General features: G+C 42.6%; 5 non-coding genes across 5 annotated transcripts; 2 read left to right on the top strand and 3 right to left on the bottom strand.

Moving 5' to 3' along the window:
- Window positions 1-623: 623 nt before the first annotated feature.
- LOC140283547 (U5 spliceosomal RNA) lies at window positions 624-737 on the top strand. Its single transcript, XR_011910143.1, has one exon. It is a non-coding gene; the product is annotated as a U5 spliceosomal RNA (small nuclear RNA).
- Window positions 738-1,035: 298 nt separating this feature from the next.
- Window positions 1,036-1,223, top strand: LOC140283322 (U2 spliceosomal RNA). The gene has a single exon (XR_011910028.1). It is a non-coding gene; the product is annotated as a U2 spliceosomal RNA (small nuclear RNA).
- Window positions 1,224-10,138: 8,915 nt separating this feature from the next.
- Window positions 10,139-10,326, bottom strand: LOC140283369 (U2 spliceosomal RNA). The gene has a single exon (XR_011910071.1). It is a non-coding gene; the product is annotated as a U2 spliceosomal RNA (small nuclear RNA).
- A 275-nt stretch (window positions 10,327-10,601) lies between these two features.
- LOC140283531 (U5 spliceosomal RNA) lies at window positions 10,602-10,715 on the bottom strand. The gene has a single exon (XR_011910128.1). It is a non-coding gene; the product is annotated as a U5 spliceosomal RNA (small nuclear RNA).
- Window positions 10,716-11,126: 411 nt separating this feature from the next.
- LOC140283274 (U2 spliceosomal RNA) lies at window positions 11,127-11,316 on the bottom strand. The gene has a single exon (XR_011909985.1). It is a non-coding gene; the product is annotated as a U2 spliceosomal RNA (small nuclear RNA).
- Between the last annotated feature and the right edge of the window lie 11,255 nt (window positions 11,317-22,571).

Genomic DNA, 22,571 nt, shown 5'->3' with positions numbered 1-22,571 from the left:
TAAACCAAGTTTTGCTCTTGAACCAAGCTTCTAAACTCTTCACCTTTTTCATTTCTCAGTTAGTATTCACTTTAAAACTGATTAAAAGAAAAATTAAATGAATGCCTATCAACAAATGTGGGATCTAAACTCTAGTGCTTTCTCTAAAATAATTTCCTTTCTCAATTCAGAAATGTGTGTGTGTAAGTCACAACATCCGTGACACCAAAACGGCTTTCTTTTCTCTCTTTTCTCTACACTCTGCACTGTGAGCACACACACCAAATCAGAAAGGCTTTTTTCTCTCTTTTCTACATTATGGACTGTGGGGACACAAAACCGCTCTCTCTCTTTTTTTTTTTGATTGTGTGCCAGGGCGTTGTCTCACGTATTAGATTATGCTTAAGATACGAATGAGCAGTCAGAACAAAGCCTCAATACGGTGTTCCCGTGTTGTTTGTGGCTGCCTTGTCTTTTGCACAGATTAAAAGACAAGGCAGCCATCGAATAGGGCCTGATTGTTCCTACTTGGTCAGCCGAGGAGCAAGGGGGGGGAGCAAGCGTCTCAACCAAGCAAAGCTCACCATGGCGAAGGTGGCTATGCCAACTAGCCTGATGCCCTGCTCCTGCAGTGATGGATAATCATACACTGGTTTCTCTTCATAATGTACCAGTCTTTCGCCTTTTGCTAAAGACTTCCATGGAGAGCAGCACTAATGAGTTGTTTCTATTTTTGGCAGGCTTTAACTTTGCGGGTGAAGCCCTTTCTGTCTGTGCAAAAGAAATCTTGTTACTGTGCAGAGTGACTTCTCTGAGTAGAGTCGCCTTACTTGTTGCGACTGTGCCGATGTTCGAAGCTGGAGTGCAAAGTTGTTGCTTGAATGGTGCTCGCTGGAGCGTGTGGTAGTGTAAAGTTATACCATTTAAAAGGGCTGAAGAGTGCTCAGTGCAGTGGGTGGGCGGAGGTGCAAAGTGACACTATGGCCATAAAAAGAACACCGCTACAAGTGCGCATTGTGCCAGGAAGGGCCCTCGGACGTGAACCAGTGGACAGATATCGCTTCTCGGCCTTTTGGCTAAGATCAAGTGTAGTATCTGTTCTTATCAGTTTAATATGTGATATGTCTATGCAAGGACTACATATTAAATGGATTTTTATCAATAGGAGTTGAAAAAGGAGCTTGCTCCGTTCACTCCAAGCATCGACCCGGTACTGCAGTGCCGCTGGGAACGGTGCGCTCTCCTCTGCTCTTGTGAAAAAGCAAACAGCGGTGCAGGATGGAAGTTTCTTTTAATCTGCTGAGAAAAGAGAGTGAATGCAAAGCAGACTTTAACACGGCTCTGGGAGCGAGCCGAGTGTGGGCTAACCAGGAGAATTGCTTGAAAGAAACGCGACACCGAATGAGCGGTCAGAACAAAGCCTCAATACGGTGTTCCTGTGGTGTTTTTATAAAATGCGGTGTAAAAAAAGGTGTGAATGCCCCATAGAAAACTAAAAGGTGGAGCGGAAGTGTTCGGCTGCAAGAAGGTGTGAATGTCCGACTATATTTGGTGAAAAGCAGGTGAAGCAAGGTCTGAATGCCCAACCTTACATAATCAAAAGCGAGATCAGAGGTTTTTGGCTGCAAGAAGGCCATAGTTTGCCAAAAGCGGGTAAGGTGCGAATGATCGGCTAAATATCAACAAAAGTGGGGGCGGAGGTCTTCGGATGCAAGTGGGTGTGAATATCCCACCATACAAGTATGGTGGAGAGGAAGCTGTGAATGGCCGACCATAGTTTGCAAAAAGCGGGTGAGAAAAGGTGCGAATGTCCAACCATACATGATCAAAACAGGGAGCGGAGGTGTTTGGCTGCGACAAGGTGTGAATGTCCACCCATAATTAATGAAAAGCGGGCAACAAGTAGGTTCGAATGCCCAACCATACATCATCAAAAGCAGGAGTGGATGTGTTCGGCTACAAGAAGGTTTGTATGTCCGAGCATAGTTTGTAAAAAGCGGGTAAGAAAAGGTTCGAATGCCCGAACATACACCATCAAAAGAGGGAGCGGAGGTGTTCCGCTGTAAGACGGTGTGAATGTCCGACCATAGTTGGTAAAAAGTGGGTATGAAAAGGTTCGAATGCCCAAATTCGGCTGCAAAAAACTGTGTTCGGCTGCAAAAAGGTGTGAATGTTCGACTAAATTTTGTAAAAAGCGGGTAAGACAAGGTGCGAATGCCTGACAATATATGATCAAAAGCGGGAGCGGAGGTGTTCAGCTGCAAGAAGGTCTAAATGTCCATTTTTAATTAATAGAAAACATGAAAGAAAATTTTCGAAAATCAATCCGCACATGATCATAAGTGGGAGAGGAGGTGTTCAGCTGCAAGAAGGTGTGAATGTCCTACCATAATTGCTGAAAAATGTGTTAGAAACGGTAAGAATGCCGGACCATACATCATCAAAAGCTAAAGAGGTGGTGTTTTCGGCTGCAAGTAGGTGTGAATGTCTGACTAAAGTTCAAATATATTAACAAAAGCGGGAGGAGAGGTCTTCGGATGAGTGGTCGAGAATTTCCAACCATAATCTATAAAATGCGGTGAAAAAAAAAGGTGTGATAGATACCTAAAAGGTGGAGCGGAAGTGTTCGGCTGCAAGAAGGTGTGAATGTTATATATATAGTTGGTGAAAAGCAGGAAAAGCAAGGTCTGAATGCCCAATCTTACATAATCAAAAGCGAGATCAGAGGTGTTTGGCGGCAAGAAAACGGGTAAGGTGTGAATGACCGACTAAATATCAACAAAAGTGGGGGCGGAGGTCTTCGGATGCAAGTGGGTGTGAATATCCCACCATACAAGTATGGTGGAGAGGAAGCTGTGAATGGCCGACCATAGTTTGCAAAAAGCGGGTGAGAAAAGGTGCGAATGTCCAACCATACATGATCAAAACAGGGAGCGGAGGTGTTTGGCTGCGACAAGGTGTGAATATCCACCCATAATTAATGAAAAGCGGGCAACAAGTAGGTTCGAATGCCCAACCATACATCAACAAAAGCAGGAGTGGATGTGTTTGGCTACAAGAAGGTTTGAATGTCCGAGCATAGTTTGTAAAAAGCGGGTAAGAAAAGGTTCGAATGCCTGAACATACACCATCAAAAGAGGGAGCGGAGGTGTTCCGCTGAAAGACGATGTGAATGTCCGAACATAGTTGGTAAAAAGCGGGTAAGAAAAGGTTCGAATGCCCGAATATATACCATCAAAAGCGGAAGCGGAGGTGTTCGGCTGTAAGAAGTTGTGAACGTCCGACCAAAGTTTGTAAAAAGCAGTTAAGAAAAGGTTCGAATATCCAACCAAACATAATCAAAAGTGGGAGCAGAGCTGTTCGACTGCAAGTAGGTGTGAATGTCCACCCATAATTCCTGAAAAATGGGTAAGAAAAGGTGCGAATGCCCAACCATACATCATCAAAAGAAGAAGTGGATGTGTTCTGCTACAAGAAGGTTTGAATGTCCGACCATAGTTTGTAAAAAGTTGGTAAGAAAAAGTTCGAATGCCCGAACATACACCATCAAAAGAGGGAGCGGAGGTGTTCCGCTGTAAGATGCTGCGAATGTCCGACCATAGTTGGTAAAAAGCGGGTAAGAAAAGGTTAAAAAACCCGACTGTACACAATCAATAGCGGAAGCGGAGTTGTTCGGCTACAAGAAGGTGTGAAAGTCCACCAATAATTACTGAAAAATGGGTAAGAAAAGGTGTGAATGCCCAACTATACATCATCAAAAGCAGAAGTGGATGTGTTCGGCCACAAGAACGTTTGAATGTCCGAGCATAGTTTGTAAAAGGCAGGTAAGAAAAGGTTCGAATGCCTGTACATACACAATCAAAAGAGGGAGCGGAGGTGTTTCGCTGCAAGAAGGTGTGAATGTCCACCCATAATTAATGAAAAGCGGGCAACAAGTAGGTTCGAATGCCCAACCATACATCATCAAAAGCAGGAGTGGATGTGTTCGGCTACAAGAAGGTTTGAATGTCCGAGCATAGTTTGTAAAAAGCGGGTAAGAAAAGGTTCGAATGCCCGAACATACACCATCAAAAGAGGGAGCGGAGGTGTTCCGCTGTAAGACGGTGTGAATGTCCGACCATAGTTGGTAAAAAGTGGGTATGAAAAGGTTCGAATGCCCAAATTCGGCTGCAAAAAACTGTGTTCGGCTGCAAAAAGGTGTGAATGTTCGACTAAATTTTGTAAAAAGCGGGTAAGACAAGGTGCGAATGCCTGACAATGTATGATCAAAAGCGGGAGCGGAGGTGTTCAGCTGCAAGAAGGTCTAAATGTCCATTTTTAATTAATAGAAAACATGAAAGAAAATTTTCGAAAATCAATCCGCACATGATCATAAGTGGGAGAGGAGGTGTTCAGCTGCAAGAAGGTGTGAATGTCCTACCATAATTGCTGAAAAATGTGTTAGAAACGGTAAGAATGCCGGACCATACATCATCAAAAGCTAAAGAGGTGGTGTTCGGCTGCAAGTAGGTGTGAATGTCTGACTAAAGTTCAAATATATTAACAAAAGCGGGAGGAGAGGTCTTCGGATGAGTGGTCGAGAATTTCCAACCATAATCTATAAAATGCGGTGAAAAAAAAAGGTGTGATAGATACCTAAAAGGTGGAGCGGAAGTGTTCGGCTGCAAGAAGGTGTGAATGTTATATATATAGTTGGTGAAAAGCAGGAAAAGCAAGGTCTGAATGCCCAATCTTACATAATCAAAAGCGAGATCAGAGGTGTTTGGCGGCAAGAAAACGGGTAAGGTGTGAATGACCGACTAAATATCAACAAAAGTGGGGGCGGAGGTCTTCGGATGCAAGTGGGTGTGAATATCCCACCATACAAGTATGGTGGAGAGGAAGCTGTGAATGGCCGACCATAGTTTGCAAAAAGCGGGTGAGAAAAGGTGCGAATGTCCAACCATACATGATCAAAACAGGGAGCGGAGGTGTTTGGCTGCGACAAGGTGTGAATATCCACCCATAATTAATGAAAAGCGGGCAACAAGTAGGTTCGAATGCCCAACCATACATCAACAAAAGCAGGAGTGGATGTGTTTGGCTACAAGAAGGTTTGAATGTCCGAGCATAGTTTGTAAAAAGCGGGTAAGAAAAGGTGCGAATGCCTGAACATACACCATCAAAAGAGGGAGCGGAGGTGTTCCGCTGAAAGACGGTGTGAATGTCCGAACATAGTTGGTAAAAAGCGGGTAAGAAAAGGTTCGAATGCCCGAATATATACCATCAAAAGCGGAAGCGGAGGTGTTCGGCTGTAAGAACTTGTGAACGTCCGACCAAAGTTTGTAAAAAGCAGTTAAGAAAAGGTTCGAATATCCAACCAAACATAATCAAAAGTGGGAGCAGAGCTGTTCGACTGCAAGTAGGTGTGAATGTCCACCCATAATTCCTGAAAAATGGGTAAGAAAAGGTGCGAATGCCCAACCATACATCATCAAAAGAAGAAGTGGATGTGTTCTGCTACAAGAAGGTTTGAATGTCCGACCATAGTTTGTAAAAAGTTGGTAAGAAAAAGTTCGAATGCCCGAACATACACCATCAAAAGAGGGAGCGGAGGTGTTCCGCTGTAAGATGCTGCGAATGTCCGACCATAGTTGGTAAAAAGCGGGTAAGAAAAGGTTAAAAAACCCGACTGTACACAATCAATAGCGGAAGCGGAGTTGTTCAGCTACAAGGTGTGAAAGTCCACCAATAATTACTGAAAAATGGGTAAGAAAAGGTGTGAATGCCCAACTATACATCATCAAAAGCAGAAGTGGATGTGTTCGGCCACAAGAACGTTTGAATGTCCGAGCATAGTTTGTAAAAGGCAGGTAAGAAAAGGTTCGAATACCTGTACATACACAATCAAAAGAGGGAGCGGAGGTGTTTCGCTACAAGAAGGTGTGAATGTCCGAGCATAGTTTGTAAAAAGTGGGTAAGAAAAGGTTCGAATGCCAGAACATACACCATCAAAAGAGGGAGCGGAGGTGTTCCGCTGTAAGAAGGTGTGAATGTCCGACCATAGTTGGTAAAAAGCGGGTAAGAAAAGGTTCGAATGCCAAAATATACACCATCAAAAGCGGAAGCCGAGGTGTTCGGCTGCAAGTAGGTGTGAATGTCAGATCATAATTTGCAAAAAGCTGATGAGAAAGGTGTGAATGACCGACAATAATTGCTGAAAAATGTGTTAGAAAAGGTAAGAATGCCGGACCATTTATCATCAAAAGCGGAAGAAGAGGTGTTCGGCTGCAAGAAGCTGTGAATGTCCAGCCATAATTACTCAAAAACGGGTACGAAAAGGTAGTTTTGCCAGACCATAAATGATCAAAAAAGGGAGCGGAGGTTTTCCGCTGTAAGAAGGTGTGAATATCCGACCATAATTGGTAAAAAGCGGGTAAGAAAAGGTGCGAATGCCCGACAATGTATGATCAAAAGAGGGAACGGAGGTTTTCGGCTGCAAGAAGGTCTAAATGTCCAACCATAATTTGTAAAAACCGGGTAAGAAAAGGCTCGGAAGCCCAACTATACACCATCAAAAGCGGGAGCGGAGGTGTTCAGCTGCAAGAAGGTCTGAATGTCCATCAATAATTGCTAGAAAACATGAAAAAAAAATTTCGAATATCCAACCGCACATGATCATAAGTGGGAGAGGTGGTGTTCAGCTGCAAGAAGGTGTGAATGTCCACCCATAATTCCTCAAAAATGGGTAAAAAAAAAGGTGCGAATGCCCAACCATACATCATCAAAAGCAGGACTGGATGTGTTAGGCTACAAGAAGGTTTGAATGTCCGAGCATAGTTTGTAAAAAGCGGGTAAGAAAAGGTTCGAATGCCCGAACATACACCATCAAAAGAGGGAGCGGAGGTGTTCCGCCATAAGAAGGTGTGAATGTCCGACCGTAGTTGGTTAAAATACCCGACTGTACACAATCAATAGCGGGAGCGAATGTGTTCGGCTACAAGAAGGTGTGAATGGCCGACCATTTTTTGTAAATAGCGGGTAAGAAAAGGTGCGAATGCCCGACAATGTATGATCAAAAGAGGGAGCGGAGGTTTTCGGCTAAAAGAAGGTCTGAATGTCCAACCATAATTTGTAAAAACCGGGGAAGAAAAGGCTCGAATGCCCGACTATACACCATCAAAAGCGGGAGCAGAGGGGTTCAGCTGCAAGAAGCTCTGAATGTCCATCAATAATTGCTAGAAAACATGAAAGAAAATTTTCGAATATCCAACCGCACATGATCATAAGTGGGAGAGGAGGTGTTCAGCTGCAAGAAGGTGTGAATGTACACCCATAATTCCTGAAAAATGGGTAAAAAAAGGTGCGAATGCCCAACCATACATCATCAAAAGCATGTGTGAATGTCAGATCATAATTTGCAAAAACCTGATTGTGTGCAGCTGAACACCTCTGCTCCCGCTTTTGATGGTGTATAGTCGGGCTTTCGAGGCTTTTCTTCAACGGTGTTTACAAATTATGGTTGGAAATTCAGACCTTGCAGCCGAACACCTCCGCTCCCTCTTTTGATCATACATTGTCGGGCATTCGCACCTTGTCTTACCCGCGTTTTACAAACCATGGTCGGACTTTCACACCTTCTTGTAGCTGAACAACTCCGCTCCCGCTATTGATTGTGTACAGTCGGGTATTTTAACCTTTTCTTACCCGCTTTTTACCAATTATGGTCGGACATTCACACCGTCTTACAGCGGAACACCTCCGCTCCCTCTTTTGATGGTGTATGTTCGGGCATTCGAACTTTTTCTTACCCACTTTTTACAAACTATGGTCGGACATTCAAACCTTCTTGTAGCAGAACACATCCACTTCTTCTTTTGATGATGTATGGTTGGGCATTCGCACCTTTTCTTACCCATTTTTCAGGAATTATGGCTGGACATTCACACCTACTTGCAGTCGAACAGCTCTACTCCCACTTTTTATTATGTTTGGTTGGATATTCGAACCTTTTCTTAACTGCTTTTTACAAACTTTGGTCGGACGTTCACAACTTCTTACAGCCGAACACCTCCGCTTCCGCTTTTGATGGTATATATTCGGGCATTCGAACCTTTTCATACCCGCTTTTTACCAACTATGGTCGGACATTCACACCGTCTTTCAGCGGAACACCTCCGCTCCCTCTTTTGATGGTGTATGTTCGGGCATTCGCACCTTTTCTTACCCGCTTTTTACAAACTATGGTCGTACATTCAAACCTTCTTGTAGCCGAAAACCTCCACTCCCTCTTTTGATCATACTTTGTCGGGCATTCGCACCTTTTCTTACCCGCTTTTTACAAACTATGCTCGGACATTCAAACCTTCTTGTAGCCAAACACATCCACTCCTGCTTTTGTTGATGTATGGTTGGGCATTCGAACCTACTTATTGCCCGCTTTTCATTAATTATGGGTGGACATTCACACCTTGTCGCAGCCAAACACCTCCGCTCCCTGTTTTGATCATGTATGGTTGGACATTCGCACCTTTTCTCACCCGCTTTTTGCAAACTATGGTCGGCCATTCACAGCTTCCTCTCCACCATTCTTGTATGGTGGGATATTCACACCCACTTGCATCCGAAGACCTCCGCCCCCACTTTTGTTGATATTTAGTCGATCATTCACACCTTACCCGTTTTCTTGCCGCCAAACACCTCTGATCTCGCTTTTGATGATGTAAGATTGGGCATTCAGACCTTGCTTTTCCTGCCTTTCACCAACTATATATATAACATTCACACCTTCTTGCAGCCGAACACTTCCGCTCCACCTTTTAGGTATCTATCACACCTTTTTTTTCACCGCATTTTATAGATTATGGTTGGAAATTCTCAACCACTCATCCGAAGACCTCTCCTCCCGCTTTTGTTAATATATTTGAACTTTAGTCAGACATTCACACCTACTTGCAGCCGAACACCACCTCTCTAGCTTTTGATGATGTATATTCCGGCATTCTTACCGTTTCTAACACATTTTTCAGCAATTATGGTAGGACATTCACACCTTCTTGCAGCTGAACACCTCCTCTCCCACTTATGATCATGTGCGGATTGATTTTCGAAAATTTTCTTTCATGTTTTCTATTAATTAAAAATGGACATTTAGACCTTCTTGCAGCTGAACACCTCCGCTCCCGCTTTTGATCATAGATTGTCAGGCATTCGCACCTTGTCTTACCCGCTTTTTACAAAATTTAGTCGAACATTCACACCTTTTTGCAGCCGAACACAGTTTTTTTCCGGCCGAATTTGGGCATTCGAACCTTTTCATACCCACTTTTTACCAACTATGGTCGGACATTCACACCGTCTTACAGCGGAACACCTCCGCTCCCTCTTTTGATGGTGTATGTTCGGGCATTCGAACCTTTTCTTACCCGCTTTTTACAAACTATGCTCGGACATTCAAACCTTCTTGTAGCCGAACACATCCACTCCTGCTTTTGATGATGTATGGTTGGGCATTCGAACCTACTTGTTGCCCGCTTTTCATTAATTATGGGTGGACATTCACACCTTCTTGCAGCCAAACACCTCCGCTCCCTGTTTTGATCATGTATGGTTGGACATTCGCACCTTTTCTCACCCGCTTTTTGCAAACTATGGTCGGCCATTCACAGCTTCCTCTCCACCATACTTGTATGGTGGGATATTCACACCCACTTGCATCCGAAGACCTCCGCCCCCACTTTTGTTGATATTTAGCCGATCATTCGCACCTTACACGCTTTTGGCAAACTATGGCCTTCTTGCAGCCAAAAACCTCTGATCTCGCTTTTGATGATGTAAGGTTGGGCATTCAGACCTTGCTTCACCTGCTTTTCACCAAATATAGTCGGACATTCACACCTTCTTGCAGCCGAACACTTCCGCTCCACCTTTTAGTTTTCTATGGGGCATTCACACCTTTTTTTACACCGCATTTTATAAAAACACCACAGGAACACCGTATTGAGGCTTTGTTCTGACCACTCATTCGGTGTCGCGTTTCTTTCAAGCAATTCTCCTGGTTAGCCCGCACTCGGCACACTCCCAGAGCCGTGTTAAAGTCTGCTTCGCATTCACTCTCTTTTCTCAGCAGATTAAAGAAACTTCCATCCTGCACCGCTGTTTGCTTTTTCACAAGAGCAGATGAGAGCACACCGTTCCCAGCGGCACTGCAGTACCGGGTCGATGCTTGGAGTGAACGGAGCAAGCTCCTTTTTCAACTCCTATTGATAAAAATCCATTTAATATGTAGTCCTTGCATAGACATATAACATATTAAACTGATAAGTACAGATACTACACTTGATCTTAGCCAAAATGCCGAGAAGCGATAACTGTCCACTGGTTCACGTCCGAGGGCCCTTCCTGGCACAATGCGCACTTGTAGCGGTGTTCGTTTTATGGCCATAGTGTCACTTTGCACCTCCGCCCACCCGCTGCACTGAGCACTCTTCAACCCTTTTAAATGGTATAACTTTACACTACCGCACGCTCCAGCGAGCACCATTCAAGCAACATCGGCACAGTCGCAACAAGTGAGGCGACTCTACTCAGAGAAGTCACTCTGCACAGTAACAAGATTTCTTTTGCACAGACAGAAAGGGCTTCACCCGCAAAGGTAAAGCCTGCCAAAAATAGAAACAATTCATTAGTGCTGCTCTACACGGAAGTCTTTAGTAAAAGGCGAAAGACTTGTACATTATGAAGAGAAACCAGTGTATGATTATCCATCACTGCGGGAGCAGGGCATCAGGCTAGTTGGCATAGCCACCTTCCCCATGGTGAGCTTTGCTTGGTTGAGACGCTTGCTCCCCCCCCTTGCTCCTCGGCTGACCAAGTAGGAACAATCGGGCCATATTCGATGGCTGCCTTGTCTTTTACTCTGTGCAAAAGACAAGGCAGCCACAAACAACACGGGAACACCGTGTTGAGGCTTTGATCTGACTGCTCATTCGGTGTCGCGTTTCTTTCAAGCAATTCTCCCAGTTAGCCCGCACTCGGCTCGCTCCCAGAACCGTGTTAAAGTCTGCTTCGCATTCACTCTCTTTTATCAGCAGATTAAAAGAAAGTTTCATCTTAGGCTCCCTGAAACTTCCATCCTGCACCGCTGTTTGCTTTTTCACAAGAGCAGAGGAGAGCGCACCGTTCCCAGCGGCACTGCAGTACCGGGTCGATGCTTGGAGTGAACGGAGCAAGCTCCTTTTTCAACTCCTATCGATACAAATCCATTTAATATGTAGTCTCGCATAGAGGACATATCAGACATTAAACTGATAAGAACAGATACTACACTTGATCTTAGCCAAAAGGCCGAGAAGCGATAACTGTCCACTGGTTCACGTCCGAGGGCCCTTCCTGGCACAATGCGCACTTGTAGCGGTGTTCTTTTTATGGCCATAGTGTCACTTTGCACCTCCGCCCACCCGCTGCACTGAGCACTCTTCAGCCCTTTTAAATGGTATAACTTTACACTACCACACGCTCCAGCGAGCACCATTCAAGCAACAACTTTGCACTCCAGCTTCGAACATCGGCACAGTCGCAACAAGTAAGGCGACTCTACTCAGAGAAGTCACTCTGCACAGTAACAAGATTTCTTTTGCACAGACAGAAAGGGCTTCATCCGCAAAGGTAAAGCCTGCCAAAAATAGAAACAACTCATTAGTGCTGCTCAACGTTGTACTTTGCAGTAAAAGAAAGAGCAAATCTAAAGTTTCAGGAATCCGAGAATAAGCTTACTTTCATGAGTTCTTCACGATTTCGGATTTTGCTATAAAATGAATTCCTTCACTCAAACTAAATTAAAACTGCTAAACCGCTAATCTGTTACATACAAGGCAGATGTCAAATTCACCGAAATAGGATCTAAGGGTATTTGGCCAATCGAGCTGTAGCAGCTTCGGTAAAAGAGTATAAGTTGAAGAGTTTGTGAATAAAGGTGTGCGCACACATAGTGAGTTGTAGGAAAATAGGCAGGGAGCAATGCCGGCTGGGGTATATGTTCTTGTATGTTGTCTGACTGTTTGATTTGAATGTGTTGTGTAAGTGTCCTGTTGAATGTTACATGTTTGGGCTTTGACACGCTTCACTGTGGTTGTTAACTGTGTGGTGTGTCCTGAAATGTTATATGTTTGGGCTGTGTGACATGCTTAATGCTTTTCAGTAGCAACCCACTTATTCATATATAGCAACTGACAACATAAGAAGTCCGGACATACTTTGATAGTAGTTGTAGAAGTATCCTTATTGATAATAGATAAACTAATTCATAGTGATAGAACAGTAGATGAACAGGTGCCTGCACATGTCTCATGAAAATAAAATGGGTGTATGATTGCTGACGGCAGAGCAATACTGCCAAACTTATGAGTTCTTGTGGCAAACTTGATTCAGTGTCTTGACGTGTATACGCTGTTTCGCTGACTTGTCACAAGAAACAAAGTGTGTTTGATAAGATCCGACCATTTTATTACGGGAGGATCAGTATGTATGGATTCTGATGTGACTGATAAACCCATTCGTATCTTAAGCATAATCTAATACGTGAGACAACGCCCTGGCACACAATCAAAAAAAAAAAGAGAGAGAGCGGTTTTGTGTCCCCACAGTCCATAATGTAGAAAAGAGAGAAAAAAGCCTTTCTGATTTGGTGTGTGTGCTCACAGTGCAGAGTGTAGAGAAAAGAGAGAAAAGAAAGCCGTTTTGGTGTCACGGGTGTTGTGACTTACACACACACATTTCTGAATTGAGAAAGGAAATTATTTTAGAGAAAGCACTAGAGTTTAGATCCCACATTTGTTGATAGGCATTCATTTAATTTTTCTTTTAATCAGTTTTAAAGTGAATACTAACTGAGAAATGAAAAAGGTGAAGAGTTTAGAAGCTTGGTTCAAGAGCAAAACTTGGTTTATGATCAGCTGAGTCTCTAAACAGAACAGCAAAGGGCTTCATCGAACATTTAAAAAAGATTCAGATTGTTAGAATATCCAGAATTTATAGGAATGGTGGTGATTACTCTTATTTTCTAGAATGGAAATAACTGCACCATGTCTGTTTTATGAATTTAAGGGGCTAAAAAGTTTTGTTCTCGTTTTTCTATGATTAACCGAATGTATGTGAGAGTCCAAACAGACAGAAGGGTTACGGCCGAGCGCTGGACCTTCCAAAAAAGATGAGACAGGCTGGACCTGTGCCATACTAGTTAAGACCTGCCTGTGGATAACAGGTTCTTTAAACTCTCACACACACAAACTCACACACGTTCGCACACATACACCCATACACACACACATTCTTGAACTTGCTGCAAGATTAAACATTTGCATTAACTGACTCCAGCAACTCTGAGTCTCATTGAGAGACTTTTCTCAACAATTGGGTCCTCAAACCAGATCTCAACGTTTTTTCCGCTTTCCAGGGTCGGAGCTGAAACCGTGCACGGGGGAGTCCAGTACTCCTAATGAAAGACCCCCTGCTGAATTGCGGTAATTAGGGGCCAGTGTCCACTGAAAGGGGGAAACAGGGACGAGATCGTACTTTTGAATCAATGGCCAGAAGCCATTGGCAGTGCAGGCATCAACAATAATGGTGTTATTTCACCCATTAACACTTAAGGTACCTCATGCAGTGGCTGTGATATGGTTACTTAACAAAATATCTTTACCAGACATCTCTCCTACATAACAGTTCTTCTTTCACAGCCACACCTTGTTGTCGAGAGATGTGCTACACTTAATCCATCCACACTGCTACCTACCCCACAGATGGAAAGCCTCATGATTGCATGTCAGAAATAACCATCAGTGTTTTACCCAGGCCAGACTTAACTGATATACGTTATGAAAATGCAGAAATAACTATATTTATTCAACAGGTCAAGCAAAAAACCCTGATGGCACAAATGCTACAGGATTTGCAGTAGTAACAGAAACTGAAGTTTTCTTAAAACAACCACTACCAAAAAATTACTCTGTTCAAGCAGTCGAATTGGTAGCTTTAACTGAAGCTTGTAAATTAAATAACAAAAAGGTTGTTAACGTTTACACTGACAGTCAGTATGCCTTCTCAACTGTACATGTGTTAACACAGCATTGGAAAAACAGGTATGTTGACATCCACAGCTAAATGTATAAACTACAAATATTTTAGCATTATTAGATGTTATTCAATTGCCATCTACAATAGACTCGTATGAATGACCGGAAGGAAAACCATACTGCCAAAGAATTTGTTTAAATATGCTGCAGTATTGAGCCACGGACCATGTCATGTCTCAACAGGAGGGATGGAAGCAATAATGAACAAGGTTTTTACAGCATATGGTTTTACTAATTATTGAATTTTTTTTTTTAGAATAAATAAATGAATAAAGTTTTGTCTAGCAGGTCAAATATGTGCAAAATACATTCCACAGGGCAATCTAAGACCAAAACGAAGATAATTCCCTAAGCCAGTGTATCTTTTTCAACATATTTGTTTGGATTTCATTATTTCATTATTGTGTAGATTTCATTGAACTAAATTAATGTTAAGGGAAACGATTCTGCTCAGTGACAACAGAGGTTTTTACCAAATGGTCTGAAATATTTCCATGTGCACAAGCAGATGCACTCTCAGTAGCAAAATCACGCGTAAAATAACTCATTTCTAGATTTGAAATTCCTGAAAAGATCTTCAGTGATAATTTGACACACTTTGTAAACTATGTCATCTCACTGATGGCAAAGAACTTAAAATAGATCTTAGAAACCACTGTGATATAGAAGGTTTCGCTAACACATTGGAATTGTTTTACTATTTACATATGCATGTGCAGTGAAGAATTGCTTGCTGCTGATAAATGCAAAGAAGAACAGCTTACACATAGATGCTCACATATAGGCTGCTGAATGCAATGAAGACCTGCTTATCCAGTAAAGTTCAATGTCAATGTGTAATATTCAATTAGGATTTGCAAAACAGTGAAGTTAAACAATGAATGGGTCCATAGTCGGTCTGAGAAGACTACAGGAATATTTACCTGGGTGTACGTTCAAACAGAGATGAGAAAATTGCGATAAATTATTGTTTGTTTGTTTGTTAGTATGTATATGAATGTTATGTGTATAAACTGTGTTGAGTTATAGTTACTCAGTAGTGTCTCAGTGAAACAACCGACGGGGGAAGCCTTGCGGTGACAACAAAAGCAGTGTTTTACTGATCAGTCAAGTTGCTCCAGTGTACTCCATACAAACTGGTTGGCTACTGAAGGGATAGAAAATGGGGAATACTTGTTTTAAAGCAAACAAGGAATTAGATGGGAAAAATACATGTTTTAACGGGACCCAGACAATATTATATAGATGTCGCCACTGAAGTAAAGAACATTTACGTGGGATGGTGTGAGGGTCCTCGTTTGGCTGACGTTCGCCGATATGCTCGCCATGCTCAGAACCAAGTTGAGACGCGTAAGACAACCAAAAGGGACAAGTGTGAAAAGGAGCTGCATTTGGCAACCATGACCATGTATTACGCAGTTGGTGTAAACAGAGGACGAGGCCGAAGTCGAAGACGTGGACGTGTGGGAGAGGAGGTCGAAATGGGCCACGCCAGAGCTATGATCCGAATATTTGTTTTTACTGTGGCCAGACTGGACACTGGAAGAAGGACTGTCCACAGCTAAAAAGTGATGAAATTGGGCAAAAGGCTGACTGAGGGTGGGAGGCAGGTTCTGGACGTCACGCGGCAGCGGAGCCTCCACTAATGGGTGATAGCACAAACACACTCACACATTTTTCCTGCTCTGTGTAGTGAAGCAACGCTTGCCGACTGTGATTCACGTAGTAAAGTTTTGCATGCTATTTCCGTCCTAGAGCAAAGATATTTCTCTCAGAATATGGGAACTTATGTTCATCAGTAGTGACGTCAGGGGAGTTTGATTGTCCTCCAAAGTTAAGTGGAAACCACGTTTACTGTATGTCTGCATCAGGCCAGGTTGTGAAGGAGAAAATGACAATTCCCATTGCGTGTTGTCACTCCCGATGAGCTCTCCTTCAAACACTCATTTTTGTTATCAGAGTTGTGTCCCATTAACCTGATGGGCTGTGATCTCATGTGTAAATTAGGCATTATTTTAACTTCTACACCAGAGGGTGTTAAGGTTATGTTACAGCCTGACAAAGTTTTCACAGCAGTGCAGTTTGATTCATCGGCACTTACATATGCTTATGAGTGGAAACTTCCCAGCTCTCCTTTTTCACAACAACTAGTGGAAGAAGCAAAAGCGTTAGTTTCACCCCTTTCTGATTTCATGCAACCTACTGATTTGCACTGCACATCACACATTTCTTTGGGGCCTGACAATGACTATGAGAAGAAGTGAAAAAATATGTGCGCCTACTTTATTGGCTGTGTCGCTCACTCCAGAGCACTTCGATTTTTTTAATGTTTGTGGTACTCGCCCTCACATTTCCTTGGCCAAACGTACACACTGGCAGTGACAAGGTGTGGGAGAGTTTGTTGCGACATGTCAGAAATAAATGGAGTGGACTGTTTCACCTGCTGATCCAAATTTGATGTTTTCTGAACGATTGTCAGCATAGAAAAAAACATTTTTGAGTACAATGCATTGTCAAAGAACTGTGGACTTAATTCCTACCACAGAATCACATTTTGAAGCATGTTTTTTATCTGAAACAGATTTGTCTTCGATACCCATGTTGGCTGAAGTGCCCAATGATCTTTGGGCTAAGAGCAAATATGATGTGGGGTTGATAAAAGGCTGTGAACCAGTAATTGTCACCCCTAAATCAGACTTTTGTCCATGTAAAAAACAATACCCTTTTAAGCCTGAAGCAATTAAAGGGATTAAACCTGTTTTTCAATCTTTTCAGAAAACAGACGTTATTGTTCCTTTTGAAAATTCACCTGTGCTTACTCCATTGTTTCCTGTTAAAAAGATTAAAGATGCTGGCCAGCCAGATGAATGGCGTTTTGTACAGGACCTCCAAGCGGTGAATGCTGCAGTTCAGCCACATGCTCCTACTGTGCCCAACCCACACACTATTTTGTCTCAAATTACATCAGATGCACAGTTTTTCTCAGTGGTTGACTTGTCGCCAGTGCACCCTGATAGCCCATTTTGGTTTGCTTTTTAGTTTGAAGGGAGATCTTGGACTTTTACCCGGTTATGCCAGGGGTACTGTGAAAGTCCCACTATTTACAATGCTGCCCTCAAAGCTAGTCTGGATTAACTTCAATCAACCACAGGTTCTGCTCTTTTGCAGTATGTGGATGACATCCTTTTATGTAGTCCATCTAAACAACAGTGTGAAAAAGACCAAATGACTCAAATAACTTTCTTGCTTTCAAAATCTTTCCTCTAGTGACGCTGACTTAGAGAGGGATGAAGATAATCATGTTTAATTGTTCATGTTTTGATTGTTTATCATTGGACCCTTTATTACTATGATGCCTGCATTTTAAACTCACGTTGTGTGCAAATGCAGGCTGATGTTTTACAGATAAAGTTATTATTTTCCTTGTTTCTTTTGGGTTGATTAATATAATGGTATTATTATAATCAAAAGGGAGGAATGTAATGGAAAATAATTCTTATATGCATTGTATTGAGTGTTACTGTGTATAACCTGCAAATGACCGAGCTGCAAGGTACCACCCTGCCCTGTTTTCTTAAATTCCTCTTTACAATGGTGGGCTTGTTATAATGAGATAGCTGCACTTTAGGGGGGACAGGGTTAGGCTGGTATTTACGAGTGTGTCTGGGTAACCTCAACTGATGGTTGGGGAGGAAAGTTAGAAGAACAATCAATTATACCCAAAAACAGATGACGTGATGAGCGGGCAATATAACTGTGTGTTTTTGCTTCAGTGGTCAGAGCAACTCTGTATTCTGTACTGTGTTGTTCTCTCTTGCAAGATATTATTATTAAAGCCTCTTATCTCCTCACAAGAAAATAACTGACTCCCCAAATGCAAGTGTCAGGACAAATGATCAAACTTCTCCAAGCTTCAGTCTGCAGAGAAGTACAAGACAGGGTTGCTCACTTTCTCCCTCACTTTTTGCTATTTTCATCAAACCTTTAGCAGCTGCTATCAGACAAGATAGAAATATTAAAGACATCCAACCCCAAAATATTGAGCATAAAATAAGTCTTTATGCTGATGATGTATTACTTTTCCTTCAGAACTCACAGACGTCTCTCACTCACGATCACACTCATAAATAAATTCTCAGCACTTTCTGACTACTCTATCAATTGGTCTAAGACCACAGTTCTGCCCATTAACTGTAGGGTCCAGAATATACCTGCGATCACTTTACAGTCAGGAAATATTAGATATTTAGGCATAAACATTTCCTCCAGGCTCTCAGAGCTAACAAAGCTAATTTATGTGCAAGTATTAAAGACAGTAGAGGACAATCTCTCTCGTTGGAAGTCCTTACCTATATCACTTATGGGGAGAGTTACAACCATTAAAATGATGATACTACCAAAAGTTAACTATTTGTTCTCAATGATCCCCATAAAACCAACCTGCTACTTGGTTTAAGTCACTAGATTCATGCATCTCCAAATTTCTGTGGAAAAACAAACCACCACGTATTAGTTTAAAAACCCTACAGAAGACCAAGGACAGTGGTGGATTAGATTTACCTAATTTTCAGCACTATTCCTTAGCCAATAGGTTACGGTATATATCAAAATGGTTTAAACCTAGCCCAATAGATGAACATGGATAAATATAGAACAAGCATTGTGTGATAATCTGGAAATCTCTGACCTGCCACTTATTAGTCAAAACGTAAAAAATCACAAATGTTTCAAAAGCATTAACATCAGCACCTCTCTGACAGCCTGGTGGGAATTTCTTAAAATAACAAAGTCTTCACTTGTCCCGTGTAAGCTTACACCCATCTGGAACAATCCTGACATCCTGCAAAACAAAAAAATGCTAAACTTTACTCTGTGGAAGATCAAAGGAATCAAACATCTGGAACATATAATCCAAAATGGACATTTTATTTCATTTGATGAGCTCATATCACAACATGAGATAGGCAGCAATAAATTCCTAGAATATCAACAACTTAAGTCTATAATAACAAAGAAATATATCCTCCACCAACCAGACTTACAACTCCCGATTAGGGTAGTAGAATTTCTAAGCATCTGCACCCCAAAACTACTATCAAAAATATATAAATTATTGTCTAAGATAGATGACACAATGTCTCTACCGTCCTCAAAATGGGAGGCAGATTTATCCATCAGTTCTAGTCATAGCTTCTGGCCACATATATGTTTGAACACCTTCAGAATGACTCGAAATCCTAATTTACAGCTCATACAATACAAAATTCTTCATAGAACACACTATACAGGACAAAGGATGTTCAGGATGGGTCTAACACACTCAAACATCTGCTCACATTGCACAGATAACACACCTGATGATTATGCACACGCTTTGTGGTTTTGTGCGCCTGTCCAGAGGTTCTGGCTTGAAGTCTGTGCGGACCTATCAACATGACTAAAGTGTAGCATTCCTGCATGCCCCACACTGTGCATACTGGGTGACTTAGACAACATCAATGTGGAATTTAGCTTAGCACACATGATCCTCACAGTGTTATGTATAGCAAAGAAAACTATTCTCATGAACTGGAAAGCGAAGAACAATCTGTGTATTAACCAGTTTAGAAATTTTCTTTTAGATTATATTAGCATGGAAACAATGTCTGCTTCCTCAAAACATCAATTGGCTGAATTTAATTCTCTCTGGTCCCTTCTGATTAGCTTGATCACATAGTGGTGGTGGTGGGTTGCTGTCCCGTCGCTCTGGGCGGTTGGGTGTGTGCTGGGGGGGGCTCTGTGGCTTCGGGCGTCTGGTGGTCACTCGGGTCGTGGGGAAATACAGCAGCCCTGTATTATTGCTTCCTGTGAAATCAAGATACAATGTGCACATGCTGGTTACAAATAAGAAAATACAAACAACAAACAGTTTCTTCCATGGTTCACAGCATGTGTATGATCATCTTCATCGCTGGTCTCAGTAAGGATGTTTCAATCTTCGGTGTCAGAGGTTACTAGCACTTAACACACCGGTGGAGTACAGCTTTTACTGCTGACTCTTATCTTTGTCCTTCCGGGCGTGTTGGTTAGGCTGATGTATGTCAGGGTGGAAGTCATCTACTGGTTCTGGTACCTTCTTACAGTGACTGGCATGAATCCAGGTTGCTCTCTCTGCAACTTTAACAGCTGTGTGAGTGACCAGTAGCACCTGGAACGGGCCTTGCCAACGTTTGGACTTCCAATGTTTCCTGCGAAGTTCCTTCACCACCTGTCATCTGGTTGGAGTGGTGTGTTTTCTGTGGCTGGAAGGGCTGCTTTTACTGCCTGTGAAACTTGAGATAGAACAGTGGAAAGGTTTCGACAGTAAGACAACATAGCATCATCACAAACAGTTGTGGAAGGGAGGGGTCTGGTTACAGGTCCCAATCCCAGGTTAGGAGGTCTGCCAAATAAAATTTCAAATGGGCTGAGATTCACTTGAGCTCTGATTCTCATTCTCATGTAGGTAAGCACAATAGGTAATGCTTTTGTCCATGGCAGACCTGTTTCTTCACAACATTTGGCTAACTTGGACTTTAATGTACCATTTTCTCTTTCCACAGCACCTCCACTCTGTGGATGATAAGCACAATGTGTGCGCAAGCTTATTCCCAGGAATTTACCAACCTCAGTCAATGCAGTGTTTACAAAATGTGTGCCATTATCACTGCTGATCTTCTCTGGAATGCCCCATCTAGGAATGATTTCTGTTTAGCAGTGCTTTAGTCACTGCATTACTGTTTGCATGTTTTGCAGGGAAAACTTCAACCCATTTACTAAACACGTCCACTATTACTAGTGCATATTTCTTTCCTTCAGCTGGTGTGAGTTCAACAAAATCCATCATCAAATGTTCAAAAGGTTTCTCTGGTGGAGGGTGTGCAACTTGCGATGTGTGTAATGCCTTTCCTACATTATGTGTGGCACAAACCATACATGACTGACAGTATTTTTGCGCATATGAACTGAACCCTTTTGTGAACCACTGAGCAGTGAGTGCATTCAGCATCCCCCCTTTTGACACATGGTTCAACCCATGTGTCAATTTTGAAAAATGAGGAAAAAAATGTTTAGGTAGACAGGGTTTACCATCAGGTCCCATCCAAACACCATCCATATGAGTTGCACCCACAGAGGACCAAATGCGTCCAGAGGACCAAATTTCATCTGCAGAGGCAAAAGTTTGCAAAGCATGGAGATCTGTGAGGGAGTCTTCTGCCTGCAAAGAGAGGGAAGCGAAAACAGGAAAAAAATTAGCTGCTTGCTTAGCTGCAGCATCAGCTCTGGCATTGCCACAAGCAACAGGATCGTCTGAGTTAGTGTGAGCCGTACACTTACAGACCGAGATTGCTGTAGGCAAAAGGATCGCATCAAGAAGATCAGAAACCTGCTTGGAGTTCAGAATAGTTTTACCATCTGATTTAAGGAAATGCCTGTGTTTCCACAGCGCACCAAAGTCATGAACAACACCAAAAGCATATCTGGAATCTGTGTAAATAGTGACAGACTTACCAGCTGCCAACTTACAAGCTTCAGTAAGTGCAATAAGCTCAGTAGTTTGAGCAGAGAAATGTTTAGGAAGAGAACCAGACAACAAAGTGTCATGTGAAGAACATACTGCAAACCAAACACAGTTAGTACCTGTGGCTGGATCACGCAAAGCTGATCCATCTACAAAAAGAATCATGTCAGAGTTTGGAAGAGGAGTCTCTAAAAGATCAGGTCGGGGTGTACAAACTTGTTCCAAAACAGCTTCACAGTCATGAGGCTCCCCATCCTCAGGAGTCGGAAGCAAAGTAGCAGGATTCAGAACAGTACAATGTTTAACAGTGACATTTGGCATATCACGGAGCACAGAGGTGTATCTGAGCCAACAAGCAGTTGAAAGATGTGAAGTTTTCTGCTCGAGAAGAATAATGGCAACAGCATGAGGAACCAAAACAGTCAAATTAGCGTAGCCCACAATATCTTGGGAGGCCAGGACAGCTTTCTCTGCAGCTGCAACAGCACGAAGACAACCAGGCAGGCCTGCAGCCACAGAGTCCAGTTTTGCTGAGAAATGAGCCACTGGCCTTTGCCTGCCCCATGTTCCTGCATAAGAACAGATGTCATACAACCATGCTTCTCATCAACTGCCTGTATGAAAGGTTTATGAGGATCTGGAATGCCAAGTGTTGGTGCTGTTTGAAGAGCCAGCTTAAGCTGACTAAAGGCTGATTCAGCCTCAGGAGTCCATGGAACACGATCAGCTGACTGGAGCTGCATGTCAGAACTGCAGCTGCCTTTACCATGGATAAGAGCACCTAAGAGAGCTTCGAGAAAAGAGTAGTTAGGAATAAAGTTCCTGCAGTAAGATGTTATACCTAAGAATGACATAAGCTGTTTTTTAGTAACCGGTTTAGGAATGATCTGAACTGCAGCAACATGTTTAGGAGAAAGTGAGCGCCCATCCTTAGAAATCAC

The sequence above is a fragment of the Leuresthes tenuis genome, unplaced genomic scaffold (genome assembly GCF_036924035.1).
Source record: "Leuresthes tenuis unplaced genomic scaffold, fLeuTen1.0.hap1 SCAF_23, whole genome shotgun sequence".
Classification (NCBI taxonomy): Eukaryota; Metazoa; Chordata; class Actinopteri; order Atheriniformes; family Atherinopsidae; genus Leuresthes; species Leuresthes tenuis.
Note: the sequence above shows the minus strand (reverse complement) of the source record. Positions and strands in the feature narration are given on the sequence as shown.